This window comes from Marmota monax, unplaced genomic scaffold (genome assembly GCF_021218885.2).
Source record: "Marmota monax isolate L192 unplaced genomic scaffold, Marmota_monax_Labrador192_F-V1.1 WCK01_AAM20220418_F8-fsc00118, whole genome shotgun sequence".
NCBI classification, from domain to species: Eukaryota; Metazoa; Chordata; class Mammalia; order Rodentia; family Sciuridae; genus Marmota; species Marmota monax.
Genome location: NW_026695231.1, coordinates 4,460,198 through 4,470,481, shown reverse-complemented (window position 1 = coordinate 4,470,481; position 10,284 = coordinate 4,460,198). Strand labels below are relative to the sequence as shown.

The window sequence follows — 10,284 nt, the reverse complement described above, 5'->3', positions numbered from 1 at the left end:
CAGTGATGGGATCTAAAAAGATCTATCACGCTGGGCAGTCTTCCCCTAGGCATAAAACAATATAGACGTGAACCTTGAGTTTAAGACAACCACTGGGGCGCTGCCTTTGAGTCATTTTTGTCCCATAGGGCCTATTCCCCTATGAACACCCAGAAACTGCGAGCACACCCTCCCGACCTCCGCACATAGTGCGAAAGATCTTCCAACCCGCCTTTTTTTGCAGAGTTTCTACAGTTTTGAAGCGTGGGCTCCGTTGGCGGGGTGCAGGAGGATTTGGGGGGACGGTGAAGGCTAGATTGCATGAAAGGAGAGGCGCTGGACTGGACCTACCAAAGGGCCGCGCAGCCTAGGGGAATCCTAGAAGCCTTTCTAGAACCCTGGCCCAAGCCAACGGCCAGGGGAGAGACCGCCCGCAAAGGCGAGAGGGGGAGGGCGAGGGCGGGCTCCGCTGGAGGCGGCGGGCTCCAGGCCCGGCTACCCAACCCGGTATTCTTGGCGCTGGAAGGTCAGGACAGGTACGTGGGTAGCATTGGACGCGCAAGACATGCGGAGAGTCCGGGGACCCCTGGGCTCTGTCCAACCCTGTCTGGGAGAACCCTTAAGAGAACTCCTGGTGGGGGCCAAGGGGTCGCACCGCCCACTCCAGCCTTTGGAGAAAGTCGGGAAGTGCAGTCAGACGCTGAAGCTCCCAGAGCGCCGGATTCCTGGGGCTGGAATAGAAGGCTCTTGCGCACCCGCCAGTGTGGAGTCAGGGGCTTCACGCCCCGCGCAGAGGGTTGCAGCCCTAACCTCCTTAGTTCCTCTGTCCTTTTCCCGCTCCTTCCATATTTGGCTGGGTTCTGGGGCAAACAAAATAACTTTTGTAATTTTGATAAGGTAACTGGAGGCAAGCCGTGTTGGAAAAGCGCGAATTAAGGCAGCAACGCCTCACAGTAACTGAGTCGGAGATTTCTTTGGTTTCCTCTCTGGCGGATGCAAGTCAGGTTAGGTATTTATTTGACCTTTTCCTGTGTGGGGCCAGCCGGTGGTGTTGGGCCGTGGTGGGCAATGGAAAGAACAATCACCACGGTTCTCGTGCTCCCTTCTCCTCTTTCCAGCTAGAGATCTCTTTGGGAGGGCTTGCTCCCACCACACCTCCCCAGGCCTGGCGGAGAGAATCGAGTCTCTAGGGGAGCGAAGCAAACTCCCTTCACCTGCAGCTCCTCCTCTCCCGCATCGGGCTTCAGCCGCGGAGTCCTAAATTTGTCCAATTCCCCAGCCACCTGTGTTGATTCTTCTGTTGACCCTGTTTATTTTTTTGCTAGCAACATGCAGGATAAATTTAGCCAAACAACCTCCTGAACTGTGTTGTTTGGAGTGGGGAGCGAGTATCTGTTGTCCTCGGGGATTTTATTTTGAGGACCTAGAATGAAAATGAAAAACTAACCTAATCACCACCCACAACTTGGCCCTGGCCAAAGGAAAGGGGGAGGGTGGACTGCGGGTTGCGCTCAGGACTCCCAATCATTTAGACCATTCGCTTTCTTATGGGAGGCAGGTGTGAGGGGGCGCGAAGAAAAGTCAGCCCGCTCCCGGGGACGGGGGAGGGCTAAGTGAGGCAGATCCCATGGCGCATCTCTCAGGGTGAGCTTCTCTCAGACCTTGCGGGCCCCACGCAACCAAAGACACAATTCCCATGTTTACCTTGGCGCTTCGGGTCGGGATCGGGAGGAGGGTTCTAGCAAAGCAATTGAGAAAGGGGGGTTGCTAGAACTGGAGGGCTGTTGTAGTACCTGTAGTCCAGGTACTCTTTTGCGCCAATTCGCATTTCCTTCCGAAATTCGGGATTACCCAAATTCCTGTCGTGGCATTTCAACAAGACCCCAAACCCTGTCACTGTTTTTTTCCCACCTCTCCCCACCCCCACCCCAGCTTCCATCACTCCGGTAGTCCCGGGGAAACCGGGCTCGGGATCCTCCTCTTCCTCCTCTCCTAGTCAACAGCCAACCCCTTAGGAACTCTGCTCCCCTGGGCCTTTGTCCTTCCTAGCTGGTATGGAGCTGCGGGCTGGGGTTGGGGTTAAGAGGGAGTAGCTGCAAAGGTAGGTGGGTGGGGAGGATCAGAAACAGTGTGGTTCCTCTCTTGCAAAAGTAACAAGAACTCCTGTAAATTCTACTAAAATTAAATTCCACCCCCCCCCCTCTTCAAATCTGTCCCCTCTTCACTCCTGTAAAGAGAGTGAGGAGGGCAGTCGGGTTGTCCCCGGAAAGGGGGGATCCTGCGCAAATTTATGCCCGCTTCTCTCATTTGTTAGTTGATTCTGTCTAAAAGTTTGCTATTTATAGGCTACACCAGGCAGTACGAATCCCCGCGCCCGCTTCCTTGTGCCAAATGAGAGCGGTCCCGGAGGCGCCGAGCGGCCCGTCCCAGTCGTGTCCCGTGATTTTTGTTTTGTTTCTGTCCTTTCGCAGCAGGCAACCAGGGAGAAGACCTCAGGGAGCCCCCGAAGTCACCCACTCGCTGTAACTGAGAGGCGGTCTGCACTCGGACCATGTGAGTTTCCGACTGACCCCGAGGCGCGCGCGGGCGGGCGGGCGCGCAAAAGGCGCTGCGGCTCTGCAGCCTGCGCGACCGTACCCCTCGCTCAGTTTTCCCTCTGCGCCTGTGCCCTGTTCGACCTCCAGCTCCTCGCTCGCTCTCCTCCCTCTTTGATCTCTCCCTTCTCTGTTTCAGTGCATCTGGTACTCTCCCTTCACCTCTTTGGCTCTGCTCTCAACTTCAAGTTGAGTTTGCTTCTAGGCACAAAAAGAGAGAAAACTGGCCTTTACGTGGGAGGCGGGGTGGGCGTGTGTGCTTCTTAAAGGAGAAAACTGCTGGGTGGGAGGAGGGAGGAAGGAGGGGAAGGCGCGTGCTGGAGCCGATCGGGAGCGCGGCCCGGCGCTCTGGGGGAGGGGATGAGGTGCGTGGGGACCGAGACCTTTCTCTGCAGAGGCTCTGACCGTGGGATGAAAATGCAGTGCCCGCGTAGCCTGGCCATTTGGCGCCATCCCAGTGCGGCGCGAGAACAGATTTGTCTTAATCAAAATCTCCGGACCGCTCTGGGTGGAAAGCAGAGAAAAGGGAGGAAGAACGTGGGCACGGGCTGGGGCTGGCCGGAAATAGAGTTAGGGTCAGGTCCCTACATTCCAGGTACTCGGGGCGCGGCGATCTCTCTCTCTCTCTCTCTCTCTCTCTCTCTCTCTCTCTCTCTCTCTCTCTCTCTCTCTTTTTTCCAGTGGCTGCGGGCAAGGGACTTGCTTGAGATGAGCGCAAAGGTGCCAGTGGATCGGTCCATCTCTAGGCCTTGACCTTGCTCCCTTTTCTAAATGCCAGAGCCTCAGCCCTTGCGTCTACGTTTTAGAAATCAAATGTCAAGGGGGAGGGAAGTACGACAGGCTGGAAAGCTTCCTTGAGCCCGGGTGAGAGGAGCGTTAAAGCACAGGGAACCGCTGCAACGCTTTCTTTTCTTGCAGGCGCACAGCAGCGGGCTTGAGACTCCCTCAGGGTGGGTCAAAGTGCACTGTTCTATCACTGCCTAGGCCTGAGTGAGGTGGGGAAGACTGTGATTGAAAATAATTCTGGGCTTGAATACTTTTGGCCGAAAATGAGAGCGTAGTGCGGGGGAGGGGGGAGAGGTGAGGAGCTGTTAGGAACTAGACAGGGAAGGAGCTGACTTTGCCTCTCTAGTGGCCCTGGGCCCTGGTCAAGTGCATTCATCTGGATTAGGTTCTTACGTGCCATCAGTTTTTCCCAACATAGTGAATGTCACAGTTAGAATCCTCTTTTGGCCACATTCCCCCCAAATCCCAGGCTTACTTTGTGGATAGACTAGCGGAGAGAGTGAAGACTGAGCTCCAATATGTGATGTTGCCACATCCAGAGGACATACTTCCCAGGGTGTGTGACCAGAGTTGCCCTCCACAGTGCAAGATGAGGTGTAGTGTAGAGTGTTTCCAGCCTGCATCCCTCACCTCCCTCTGGAGTTAATACTGCAGGAACAGTCTGGTTCAGACTGGACCAGGGGCACCCACACCTGGCTCTGACCTATCTAGATTCTCATCCTGGCCTGCCCAATATACCTGGCAAATCTACCACCAAGCAAAAGGCAAAAGCAGTTTACTACTAGTTTTCCTGGTGTGCAATTGGGAAAATGGGTAGATGTGAATCTTTGAAAAATTCCTAGCTAGAAATTGATGGCATTGAAGCTAATTGTCAAAATTTGGGAGCTGGAGGTACTGTGTCTTGGAATCTCTCCCCAACCCTATTCCTGGACAGAAAATGTCATTAAGCTTTCTGGGTTGCTGTTCCTTTTTGTAAACCTTCAGGAAGGAAGGAAGAAAAGAAGGTCCTCAAAATAAGATGGAATTAAACAGGAGAAGAGGGGACTGGAATGATAAAAAGGAAGCTACAGTAAAAACAAGACTTGTTCTAGCTGCTTTTTCTCCTTGTCCCCTTCAAAAGGAACAGGATCTTTCCAGAGGGAAGGAATTAACCCAAGAATAGATACACTTCACCCCCAAGTTCCCTGATGATAGACACATGCCCACTAGCTGGCTATGTGTGCACTGATTTGTCCTCAGCCCTCCCAACTCCTAACTCTTGGACACACCTTGCTCAGGCACTGATCAAAGGGAAAGTCCAAAGTGCCCTTCTGGCAACCCCCTCAAGTTCTGTGTTGGCATAAAATCAGACCCCTGAAGGTGGAAACGGATGTGCCAGGCTTCTGGGCTTCGGTGGGAAAAGTCTTCTCTCTGAAATCATTTTGCTTTTAGGACTTTTTTATCCTAAAATCATTTGCTTTTAGGACAAAAGGGCTTTCCCCAGCCTTTGACAGTCACAGAACTCTGAAGTTTCCTTTGCTCAGCGAAGTGAAATTAACTTGCTCTAGCAATGAGCTCTGGCTTGGCTTTCTATGTCACTGTCCCTCCAGAATCCTACGTCTCTCTCTGACAGCACAGATTCCTTTCTGTCCTTTCCTTGCTCACTCAGTCTCTGTTAGAATAGCTTCAATCCCTAGGACTTTATTCATAGGTTGAGGCTGTATATTAGAAGTTTTCCTTCTCCGTGTATATAAAGATTACATCTCCACCTTTAAGACAAACAACAAACTTTGTATGAAGGGAGTTGGTGGCAGAGAATATGGAGATCTCTTTGTTTCTAAATCAATTAGCAAAAGAAAAAGAAAACTTGTTTTCTTTTCAAGGGACTCTGGAAAAATGGCAAAAAAAAAAAAAAAAGAAGATCGTTTTCTGATTTCTTCAGGTCTGCCTCCTGAAACCCATAGAAGAGGAAATGAGGGGGGGAAACACAAAGGCAGTTGAACTAAACCATCTGTGCCCAGCCATTGTTCCTCATATTATATGGCCTTAGATCATGGTTATAAACAGAGGTCACCATTTTACCAATCATAGCAGAATCACCCAACTGTCCATAAGTCATGCTTTTTGTGACTACTGAATGGCCTGGGATGGGATGATTAACTTGCACTACCCCAGAGAACTAAATTTCCTGTTGGAGCAAAATAGTCCTTCCCTTTCTCAGCCCCACCTCCAGGTCTTGAACCACTATCCTGGCCTCTTTCCCAGTGTGACTGGGTCATCTGGGAATGAAAAGGCCCTTGGAGACCCCACTTGCCCCTGTCCCTTCCCCAGGCTAGACCTTTGACAGAATAAAGAATTTCTGTGCTGAGACTACGTTTGGATACAGACAGTGGCCAAATAACAATTCCTTTGGCTTTCTCCTTCTTTCCTCTGACTCCCAACACCATCTTTCTTGGTCAGCAATCCCAGGGCTTCAGCAATGGGGTCTTCTTGATCTATGTGTCCTCACTTCTAGGGATGGTTTTGTTTTGTTATTTATTTATTTTTGCATAGAGGGACTGAGTGCAGTCTTCTTCCAGAATTTCATTTTATCATTAAATCTACACATTTCTAGGCCCGAGGCCCAGATAGTAAGATGGAGTCAGGGAAAACTCAGAGAAGACCTAAGGGACTCTGTTGGATAAGGAATTTCAGTTAACTTGATGTTTCCTTGTTATGTCACATGAGTTTTAATCTCATTTTTTTCTCTTTGAAGTGAAGGAAATGGAATTATTAGATTATGTGACTGCTTTAGCCATACATATAGGTCTAGATTCTGGCCGAATGTGTTTAGAATTTGACCATTAGATACATATGCAACCTGAAAAGTTCTCTGTGTCCTCTTCTATGTTACTTAATTTTGACATAAAGTAAAAGGGTTCATTTTCATCAAGTTCTTGTTCACCTTCAACAGGTTGGTTTCAGTTTCTGTATTTCTCAAATTTCTTTAAAATAATAGCACATGAACCAGATATGTTTAGTTCTGAGGGACAGGATTACTTGCACCACAATTCTCTAGATAGTTCTGGCTAAAACCGCCTTTGCTCTCACCTGAATTAGACACATACTTAAGATGAAAGAGAGGGATCTTTTTTTTTAAATTTGAATTATTCAATGCTCTTTTTTTAAATTCTACCTGTTTGGAATAAATCTAGTTATATTAACATTTAAATAGACATGTCATAAAAGATAAGCATAATTTTTTATGTGGAGAATTTCTTTGAGGTATTTTAAAATCATAGCTTAGGTGTTTAACTTCAGGATACTATACCTTTGAAATTAATTGACAGCTGCATTTATTTTCAGAACCTTCTATCTTACTTTATCATACTTCTTTACAATTTTATTCTCCGATCTAAGTGAATCTGCAATCAACAGCTTTAGCAAGTATGTACCTTAAATGAGATTTTTTCCCCCAACTTTTTAATTTGTCCATCTTTTCCTTGTGTCTAACTTTACAGTTCAGAAAAATTAAATCTAGAACATATAGTTTATTTACTGGTCTGCTTATTTAAGCTGCATTTTATTACTAAATATGTTTCTTTGTGGGAGAAATATATATATCGTCTTTTTAAGGAACTCTTGCTAAATAGTTTGTCACCAGTGTTCTTTATTTTCTCTATCAGATACAGTGCTATTTCTGATTCAATCATGTCACATCAACTAAGAAAATATTCAAATTACTGAGCCCTGAAAAATCATATCCGTCACCTTATCAGAGTAATTAATGTGTAATTATTTTGAATTACACATTTTATGTATTCTAGAAGACAAAAGGTTTTACACATATTCCTTAATTGTTGATGTTCAAATTGGCTAAACTATTGACAGGGAACATTTGGAAGTAGAGATGTAACATTATAAAAGTTGAAATTTCTACTGCCAAATCAACAACCCAAAAATGCCCTTCAAGAGCAAAGGAATAATGATAGATGATACAATGAAATAAAAGGAATGAGGACAACGTGTCAGTTACTGATCTTCAGGATACAGTATCACACTCTTTAAAAGGTTTTGACTCTTCAAAAGGTTTGTGACTACTGAATGGCCTGGGATGGGATGATTAACTTGTACTACCCCAGACCAAGGGATTTTTTTTTTATAAGAACTAAATTTCCTGTTGGAGCAAAATAGTCCTTCCCTTTCTCTGCCCCACCTCCAGGCCTTGAACCACTATCCTGGCCTCTTTCCCAGTCTGACTGGGAAAGAGGGCTGGGGATGCTCCTCAGTGGTAGAGGGCTTCCCTAGTATGCATGATGCCTATGATTGAACCCAGGCACCATGATAACTGTGTGTGTACACACACATACACATATTTTTTGAGTGATATACCATGTTAAATTATTTTGTATTGGAGGAAGAGACTTTTGGCATCTTTCAGTAGGGGTTCAAGTGAGTACTGCATTTTTAAAATGCAATAAAATTGACAGAACAAGCTAGACGCAGTGGCACATGCCTGTAATCCCAGCAACTCCAGAGGCTGAGGCAGGAAGATTCCAAATTCAAAGCCAGCCTCAGCAAAAGCCAGGTACTAAGCAACTCGGTAAGACCCTGTTTCTTAAAAAAAAAAAAAAAAAAGGCCTGGGATGTGACTCAATGGTTGAGTGTCCCTGAGTTCAAGACCCAGTACCAAAAAAAAAGAGCATAAAATTCACCATTTTAAAGCATATGACTTAATGGTTTTTATTACATTTATAGTAATGTGCTACTACCTCCACAATATTTATTAACCGCCGCCCCCCCCCAAAAAAAAAAAAAACAAACTCATACTCATTTAACCAGTCACCCTCATTCCTCCCTCTCCTCAGTGTCTGGCAACAACTCTCCTTTCTGTCTCCATGGATTTGCCCATTCTAGATATTTCATATAAAAGGAATTACATAATATGTGACCTTTTTTGTCTGATTTCTTTCACTTGATAAAGTGTTGTCAAGGTTCATCCATGTTGTGACATGTATCAGTACTTCATTCTTCTTTATGTCTGAATGATATTTAATTGTATGGATTTACATATTTCGTTTACCCATTCGTCAGCTGATGGGGATTTGGGTTGTTTCTGTTTTTTGGCTATTATGAATCACGAATACCACTGTGAATATGTGTGTACAGACTTTGTTTAAACTTAAGGTTTTAGTTATTGGGTATAACTTAGGAATCACCATACAGCTTTTATAGCAGATACTTAATTCTACATTCACACGGGAAACAGATGAGGATACAATTTTCCATATTCCATTAACATTTATTTACTTTTTTAAAAGTGATAGCCATAATAGTGGGTGTAAATGGTATCACACTTTTAATTTATATTCCCCTAATGACTGATAATGTTGAACATCTTTCATGTTCTTATTAGCCATTTGTACATCCTCTTTGGAGAAATGTTTCTTCAGGGCCTTTGTCCATTTAAAACAGTGTTTTGCCTTCTTATTGTTGAACTGTACAAATTGTTTATATATTCAAAATACTAGACATAGAGAATGTGCAAATATTTATACTTCTATTTTTGTGGGTGATTTTTCATTTTCTTGATAGCGTCCCATCATTCATAAGTTTTTAAGTTAAATAAGCTGCAGTTTACTCATTGTTATTTCTAAAAATCAGTGCATTCTACATCCCCAAGAAGACTCAGATTAGATATAATACATAGACACACACACACACACACACATATTAAAACTCCAAATCCTAAATAAAGAGAAGATTATTTTCTACTGCTGAAATAACTTTATCAAATGCAGATCACCAGAGAGTACATGAAGTTACTGCTGTTATTCAAGAAAAGGAAACAGGACTACATTGACCTTTTTATTCGAAGAAGTCCTGACTTATTCAGATAAGGTGTCTACCCTTAAGGTGAATGAGATCCTTTATCTCAAGAGGACAGTCATTGTTTTTTTAAAAAATTATCACTATCAAATTCATCTACCAAGAAATTTCAAATAGTCCTCTCTGTTTAAATAACATTAAGGATCTGCCTTAAACCAACAAGAACCAGGAAAATCAAAGTAAAGGTTGACAGGGTGTTCCCAACTTAGCAGTTTCTATCACACAGGCCTGGATAGTCAGGTGACCTGCTTTTAAAGTCCCTAGGAGAAAGGTCTTGGAGTCAGAGAGAAGAGAAAGTAAATTATTGCAAAACATTGTTAAATCAAAAGTTAATAAGAGTAAGGTTATAAATGGACATTATTGAATGTCAAGGATTATCTCAAATTGGTTACTTTTGAACAATTCATTTATTGATTAAAGTAACTCACAATGGTTTGAATCAGATCTTTATTTAGTTACTGAGAAAGAAGGTCTGTGGTGAATGCTGGTTTAGAGACCTCTGGTTTATCCATCTGACTTCTTGGCTCAGATTTATATATTTGTCATTTTGTGAAGTGTACTATTGGGCAAATCACTGGACATTTTGTAAGTGCCTGTGCCCATTATTCCCTCATGGCTAATGAGTACATGCAGCTGCCTCCCTAAAGAATTCCTGACAGGTCCCTAGGGAAACTCAGTTTCCTTATCAGTGGAGGAATATGGTCATCTCACAGTTAGAGTGGGGGATAAAGTGGCATATATATGTGAAAATATTACCTGCACATGAGATATATTCATAAAGCACTTTGAGATTTTTGTGTATTTTGTTGTTTATGTAGCACTTGCTACACATCAGTTATTATCCTAAGATTTAACAATAGTGGGGAAAAAACTTGGGATTGGTGCTGTAGCTCAGTGATACAGCATTTACCTGACACCATTAGGACCTGGGTTTGTTCTCTAGCACCACAAAAGGAAAAAAAAATATATTAAAAATGGAGTTCTCGAACAATCTTAGAAGGTAGGTACTATTATTTCTTCCTGTGTTACAGATGAGAAAACAAAGGTACAGAGGTTTTATAAAACTTGCCTAAGGTCC

At 44.4% G+C, this 10,284-nt stretch overlaps 1 protein-coding gene across 10 annotated transcripts in view; it reads left to right on the top strand.

The window, feature by feature from the left end:
* Positions 1–494: 494 nt before the first annotated feature.
* The window catches only part of Esrrg (estrogen related receptor gamma), a 601,476-nt gene continuing 591,686 nt past the window's right edge, over positions 495–10,284 (top strand). For 4 of the 10 annotated variants that reach the window (XM_046438413.2, XM_046438416.2, XM_046438415.2 and 1 more), the window contains exons 1-2: positions 1,471–1,623; positions 2,451–2,532. The gene's annotated coding sequence lies outside the window, so the exon portion shown is untranslated. Of the gene's footprint in view, positions 516–848; positions 984–1,470; positions 1,624–1,924; positions 2,032–2,450; positions 2,533–10,284 lie in introns of those variants that run through there. The other 6 variants (XM_046438428.2, XM_058577066.1, XM_058577067.1 and 3 more) reach the window with 4 other exon arrangements.